Raw genomic sequence first — 7,573 nt, forward strand, 5'->3', positions numbered from 1 at the left:
GGAGCACAACAATTGTTGTTCTGCACATACAGTACCACCAATATATAGCACCCTGTATACACTACCAAAAATGATTTTTCTTGTTTTTCTTGTTTTTCTTAATTCGTGGACAAATTTTCTTACATGAAGAAATTTCAAGAAAAATTAAGAATAAATAAGAAAAGAGCAACAGATCGTTCTAAAAATTTTTTCTTGTAAATTTTCACTACAATAAACATTTTCTTATTTTTCTTACGTGAAGAAATAATTTCTAGCAGTGATTTTCTCCCCCTAGAATGTTTTAGAAAATTGAGTTAAATGGTCTTGTTTTTCTTGTCTGAAGAATTACTTTCTTGCCATGGTTGAGAAAATACAAGAATTTTTCCCTTAAGTTTCTAGTATTTCTCATAGTAAGAAAAACAAGAAAAGCAGGGTTTAAAAAAACAAGTCATAACTAGAATAACATTCTTGAATTTTCTTGTATTTCATATCAAGAAACTTTGAGAAAGGAAGTTCTTGCTTTTCTTGGGCTGTGTCAGAAAAAACAAGAATTTTGATCTAACCTTTCTTGAGATATATTGCTTAGAAAAACAAGAATATTCAAGATGTTGAAACTAGAAGACAAAGATCAAGTCATAACTAGAATAACATTCTTGAATTTTCTTGTTTTTCATATCAAGAAACTTTGAGAAAGGAAGTTCTTGCTTTTCTTGGGCTATGTCAGAAAAAACAAGAATTTTGTTCTTCACTTTCTTGACATATGTTGCTTAGAAGAAAGTGTTTTTTGGCAGTATATAAGAATTTTGGTCTTGAACTGAGAACCAAAGTCTCAAAGATTATAGTGGTATATATATTAAGAATTTCTGTCTTGAGGAAAAAGATATGCATTCTTGTTGTAAGAACATGAAACTTAAATAGAAGAAAGGCTTTCTTGACAATAATAATATAATAGTAATTGATAAGTAATATCACTCTTAAAGTTAGAAAAGGAATCTTGGTGTAAGAATCTATTTTTGGGGTATTAAGAATTTGTTCTTGTTTTTTTGTAATTTAGAAAGTTGAGCAATCTGCTTCTAGATTCTTTTAGTAATGTCAGAGACAAGAATTAGTTTCTTTACTTTCTTGACTTTGAATAATTCTATACTTGTAACTAGCATAGTTTTACTTATCTAGATAGTTCAAGAAAATGATTCTTGTTTTCCATGGTCAGGTTATGTTCAAGAAAATACAAGAATCTGTGTCTTTGCTTTCTTTTTAGACAAAAAAATGGTTGAATTAGAAATCAAATTTAAAACCTGAAAGCACAAAATACTTAAAGTTCTTTAACGTTTTTGTTTTCCTTATCGAGAAAGTTCAAGAAATATGAGTTTTTTCCCTGGTATAATGTTCAAGATAATGTAAGAATTTTTTTCTTAACATTCTAGCCATAACTGTCATGTGACCTCTTGTGAGCTCCTGATTGGTTAATTCAAATCCCAGAATGCAGTTAGGGATTTTTGAACAGAAGCTGGGGTGAAGTCAGATGTGGGGGCAGTGCTCTGTGCTGGTTACATCTTTTTAGTCAGATATTGATTCATATCGTCGGATTTGAAGTCAAAATCAAGGTAAAAAGGACCTTGTGAGCATGTGAAGCAATGGTGATCGTGTCGGCTTGCAGAAGAAACGAACTTTGCAACGAAAAACGGATGGAACCAATTTGAAACTTATATAAGGTAAGTGCGCCCCCCTCCCCACCAAGAAGAAAAAAATCTGTTGACGTTGTTTTTAGACTTCATAGCTTATTTGCTACAATTCCATTGGGGTTGATTTCTAAATTGTATCTCTGGTATATTGTAGAGTACAGTGTTTTACTGCATTATAATTATATTATTTTCAATTGTTGAGTAAACTTGAAGTAATTCAATCCTATTTTAGCATCCTCTTTTGACTTTGTTGTCTTCAGCCCCTGCATACAATGCAAACTTAGAAAGCTCCTTTCTGTTTTTTTTTTCAGGTTTCCAAAGACCGTGACTGTTCCAATGCTATAATGCCAAAGCTGCAGGGTTTGCTGAATGTTTTGGAATATGATATGATCTGTATTCTTTAACCATGATAATGGCTTGTTGGTTACATCGTATGATAATTTTAAGTTTACTGTAAAACTTGTTTCCATTCAAAGAATGTTAGATACATGTACATAATGAATGTGGTAATGAATATTCCTGTACTGTCAGTGTCAAGAGAGGCCTGTCAAATAATTGTTATAGGATTTTAATTGTTGCAATATCATTCTCTGTAACTTTTGTACATTATTTCTTCTTTTGTGGACAAAATAGTTTTATTGATTCCAGAATATTGAGCTCTAACTTCAAGAAATATTTTCTTATGTGCAGAATGTTTTTCTCATTATAAGAACTGTTAGCTAGCTCTTAGCTCAAGAAATGTTTTCTTGTATACAGAATGAGGTTCTTGCTACAAGAATAATTAGCTCTTAGTTCAAGAAATTTTTTCTCATGTGCAGAATGGTTTTCTTACTATAAGAACAGCTCTTCAAGAAATGTTTTCTTGAATACAGAATGATTTTCTTGCTACAAGAATAATTAGCTCTTAGTTCAAGAAATCTTTTCTCATGTGCAGAATGGTTTTCTTACTATAAGAACAGTTAGCTCTTAGTTCAAGAAATGTTTTCTCGTATACAGAATGATTTTCTTGCTACAAGAATAATTTAGCTCTTCGATCAAGAAATCTTTTCTTATGTGCAGAATGGCTTTCTTATTATAAGAACTGTTAGCTAGGCTCTTAGTTCAAGAAATGTTTTCTTGTATACATAATGATTTTCTTGCTACAAGAATAATTAGCTCTTAGTTCAAGAAATATTTTCTTGTCTACAGAATGGAGTTCTTATTACAAGAGCAGTTAGATCTTAGTTCAAGAAATCTTTTCTTATATACAGAATATTTTTCTTATTACAAGAACAGTTAACTCTTAGTTCAAGAAATCTTTTCTTGTCTACAGAATGGTTTTCTTACTACAAGAACAGTTAGCTCTTAGTTCAAGACATCTTTTCTTGTGGGCAGAATGGTTTTCTTGCTATAAGAACAAATAGCTCTTAGATCAAGAAATATTTTCTTGTGTAACAGTTAACTCTTCGTTCAAGAAATATTTTCCTGCGAACAAGATAGAGATTCTTCATGTAAGAACCCGTAATTCTTATCATGAGAAGAATATTCTTAATGGTTTATTAGCTTTAAGAAATAAATTCTGAGAATAAGAACAACGTGGCGTGGGTTTCTTGAATTTTCTGGAAACGGGGATTCTTGTTTAAAGAATAAGGTTCTTGCTGACAGTAAAAAGTTCTTTGCACAAGAAAAAAATTATAAGATAAGAATGTAGTGTTCTTGGGATAAGAACGAAAATCTTGAAAGAATAAAATAACTTCCAGATTTATAGAATTTTAGGCTTGTATTGAGAACTGCAGTCTTTGTATAAGAACAATTGTCTGCATCACGAATCTTACTGTAAGAATAAGATTCTAGAAGTAGCCAACAATAACTTATATAGAAACCCATAAGAAAAATATTCTTACTGCAAGAAAAAGTCTATCAAGAAAAAATTACTTAATTCGTGGACAAAATTTCGTTCTTAAATACAGAAAAATTTGCTTCAGGGAAGAAATATTTTCTGACTGTAAGAAAAAACAAGAATGCTAGAAATGTCATTTTTGGTAGTGTGTTGTTACTGTTGTGCCTGTATTGTAGGCTGTGCGGACCCTGGTGAGTAAGCTGCCAGCAGTAGAGACAGACTACCACCAGCTGTACATGGCCTGTGTTGTGCTGCTGTCAGCAGGATCAAAGTGTGTCATTCAGCAAGAAGGCAACAACAAGACTGCTTCATACTTGGTATGTTGACTGGCTGCTACTCAGATATGTAGGTCCTGGAGTGATTGGGACACATACATGTATTTTATTTATGTACATGTATGTGTAGGCTGCTTTCAAAAATTTAAATACTGGATTCAGACGATTGATGTTGCAGTTTTCTGTTTAGGGACACCAAATTTTAGCACATTTTGCATTGAAATGCATATTTTTAAGGGGGGTATGACATTAATAAAATACAACCTGGTGTATTTCCCCTCACCCTCAGTCCCAGCCCTCCCATCGGGCCACCTGACCTATGGTCAGGCTGGTTCATTTGTACCTCCAGTGATACGGAATATACTGTGTTGTATTCTATACAAAAAAAACAAGGCTAATAGTATCATCTTTATACCAGGATTTGAAGAGCAAAATAATTATGGCTTCACCACAAAGTGGTGAAGACATATTGTGTTCCCTCATGTTTCTTCTTCTCCTTCTCCTCCTCCTTCTCCTCCTGCCAAACAGTCAAAGGGATTCAACTCAGCCGTTTTTCAGCCAAATGACCTGAAATTTGGCATGGACGTAGAGTGGGCCAATACCCCGACGCGTTTTTTTCATTTTTTTTTAAAAATTGTTTTATTTGGGTTTTTGGCCATTTTCAGGCAAAAAATATACATTTTGGGATCTGGAGCCCTGGTACTAAAACCAAATGACCTGAAATTTGGTATGGGGATACGTTGGACATATGTCTGCAAAACCTAATTCAAGCTTTCTACATACACCACTTTAAAATTGTGAAAAATAGGGCTTTTTGGCTATTTTTGGACCAAAAATGTACATTTTTTGGCTCCTGTGCCCTAATATTAAATCTGAATGACCTGAAATTCGGTATGGGGATACCTTGGACACATGTCCAAAGAATGTCATTCACGCTTTTGACATATACCACTTTAAAATTGGAAAAAATAAGGCTTTTTGGCTATTTTCGGACCAAAAATGTACATTTTTGGCTCCTGTGCCCTAATATTAAATCTGAATGACCTGAAATTCGGTATGGGGATACCTTGGACACATGTCCAAAGAATGTCATTCACGCTTTTGACATATACCACTTTAAAATTGTGTAAAATAGGGCTTTTTGGCTATTTTCGGACCAAAAATGTACATTTTTGGCTCCTGTGCCCTAATATTAAATCCGAATGACCTGAAATTCGGTATGGGGATACCTTGGACACATGTCCAAAGAATGTCATTCACGCTTTTGACATATACCACTTTAAAATTGGAAAAAATAAGGCTTTTTGGCTATTTTCGGACCAAAAATGTACATTTTTGGCTCCTGTGCCCTAATATTAAATCTGAATGACCTGAAATTCGGTATGGGGATACCTTGGACACATGTCCAAAGAATGTCATTCACGCTTTTGACATATACCACTTTAAAATTGGAAAAAATAAGGCTTTTTGGCTATTTTCGGACCAAAAATGTACATTTTTGGCTCCTGTGCCCTAATATTAAATCTGAATGACCTGAAATTCGGTATGGGGATACCTTGGACACATGTCCAAAGAATGTCATTCACGCTTTTGACATATACCACTTTAAAATTGGAAAAAATAAGGCTTTTTGGCTATTTTCGGACCAAAAATGTACATTTTTGGCTCCTGTGCCCTAATATTAAATCTGAATGACCTGAAATTCGGTATGGGGATACCTTGGACACATGTCCAAAGAATGTCATTCACGCTTTTGACATATACCACTTTAAAATTGTGTAAAATAGGGCTTTTTGGCTATTTTCGGACCAAAAATGTACATTTTTGGCTCCTGTGCCCTAATATTAAATCCGAATGACCTGAAATTCGGTATGGGGATACCTTGGACACATGTCCAAAGAATGTCATTCACGCTTTTGACATATACCACTTTAAAATTGGAAAAAATAAGGCTTTTTGGCTATTTTCGGACCAAAAATGTACATTTTTGGCTCCTGTGCCCTAATATTAAATCTGAATGACCTGAAATTCGGTATGGGGATACCTTGGACACATGTCCAAAGAATGTCATTCACGCTTTTGACATATACCACTTTAAAATTGGAAAAAATAAGGCTTTTTGGCTATTTTCGGACCAAAAATGTACATTTTTGGCTCCTGTGCCCTAATATTAAATCTGAATGACCTGAAATTCGGTATGGGGATACCTTGGACACATGTCCAAAGAATGTCATTCACGCTTTTGACATATACCACTTTAAAATTGGAAAAAATAAGGCTTTTTGGCTATTTTCGGACCAAAAATGTACATTTTTGGCTCCTGTGCCCTAATATTAAATCTGAATGACCTGAAATTCGGTATGGGGATACCTTGGACACATGTCCAAAGAATGTCATTCACGCTTTTGACATATACCACTTTAAAATTGGAAAAAATAAGGCTTTTTGGCTATTTTCGGACCAAAAATGTACATTTTTGGCTCCTGTGCCCTAATATTAAATCCGAATGACCTGAAATTCGGTATGGGGATACCTTGGACACATGTCCAAAGAATGTCATTCACGCTTTTGACATACACCACTTTAAAATTGTGTAAAATAAGGCTTTTTGGCTATTTTCGGACCAAAAATGTACATGTTTGGCTCCTGTGCCCTAATATTAAATCCGAATGACCTGAAATTCGGTATGGGGATACCTTGGACACATGTCCAAAGAATGTCATTCACGATTTTGACATACACCACTTTAAAGTTATGTAGAATAGGGCTTTTTGGCCTTTCTAGTTTAACTTAAATTTTAAGTACAAAATGACATGTGATAACCCCCACATGGGATACATAGGAAACTAGAAAGGCCGACATTTGCTTGAGAGCAAATGCAGCAGATGGCTTCACCACACTCCCCCATACCGAAAATGGATCTATCCTACGATGGCTGCCAATAGTCTACACCCCCATGCAGCAATGGAACCTTCCAATGCCGGAAATGGCCAAAAAGCCCTATTCTACATAACTTTAAAGTGGTGTATGTCAAAAATCGTGAATGACATTCTTTGGACATGTGTCCAAGGTATCCCCATACCAAATTTCAGGTCATTCGGATTTAATATTAGGGCACAGGAGCCAAAAATGTACATTTTTGTCCGAAAATAGCCAAAAAGCCTTATTTTACCCAATTTTAAAGTGGTATATGTCGAAAGCGTGAATGACATTCTTTGGACATGTGTCCAAGGTATCCCCATACCGAATTTCAGGTCATTCGGATTTAATATTAGGGCACAGGAGCCAAAAATGTACATTTTTGGTCCGAAAATAGCCAAAAAGCCCTATTTTACACAATTTTAAAGTGGTGTATGTAGAAAGCTTGAATTAGGTTTGCAGACATATGTCCAACGTATCCCCATACCAAATTTCAGGTCATTTGGTTTTAGTACCAGGGCTCCAGATCCCAAAATGTATATTTTTTGCCTGAAAATGGCCAAAAAACCCAAATAAAACTAGAAAGGCCGACATTTGCTTGAGAGCAAATGCAGCAGATGGCTTCACCACATCCCCCATACCGAAAATGGATCTATCCTACGATGGCTGCCAATAGTCTACACCCCCATGCAGCAATGGAACCTTCCAATGCCGGAAATAGCCAAAAAGCCCTATTTTACTTAACTTTAAAGTGGTGCATGTCAAAATTGTGAGTGACATTCTTTGGACATGTGTCCAAGGTATCCCCATACCAAATTTCAGGTCATTCGGATATTTAA

General features: G+C 34.8%; 1 protein-coding gene across 3 annotated transcripts in view; it reads left to right on the top strand.

Annotated features, from left to right (window-relative positions):
- The window catches only part of LOC109470516 (E3 ubiquitin-protein ligase UBR4-like), a 35,325-nt gene extending 31,472 nt beyond the window's left edge, over positions 1–3,853 (top strand). For all 3 annotated transcript variants that reach the window (XM_019769479.1, XM_019769477.1, XM_019769478.1), the window contains exon 23: positions 3,717–3,853. The gene's annotated coding sequence lies outside the window, so the exon portion shown is untranslated. The remainder of the gene's footprint in view (positions 1–3,716) is intronic.
- Positions 3,854–7,573: the final 3,720 nt, after the last annotated feature.

The sequence above is a fragment of the Branchiostoma belcheri genome, unplaced genomic scaffold (genome assembly GCF_001625305.1).
Source record: "Branchiostoma belcheri isolate BF01 breed outbred unplaced genomic scaffold, Haploidv18h27 scaffold228, whole genome shotgun sequence".
NCBI lineage: Eukaryota > Metazoa > Chordata > Leptocardii > Amphioxiformes > Branchiostomatidae > Branchiostoma > Branchiostoma belcheri.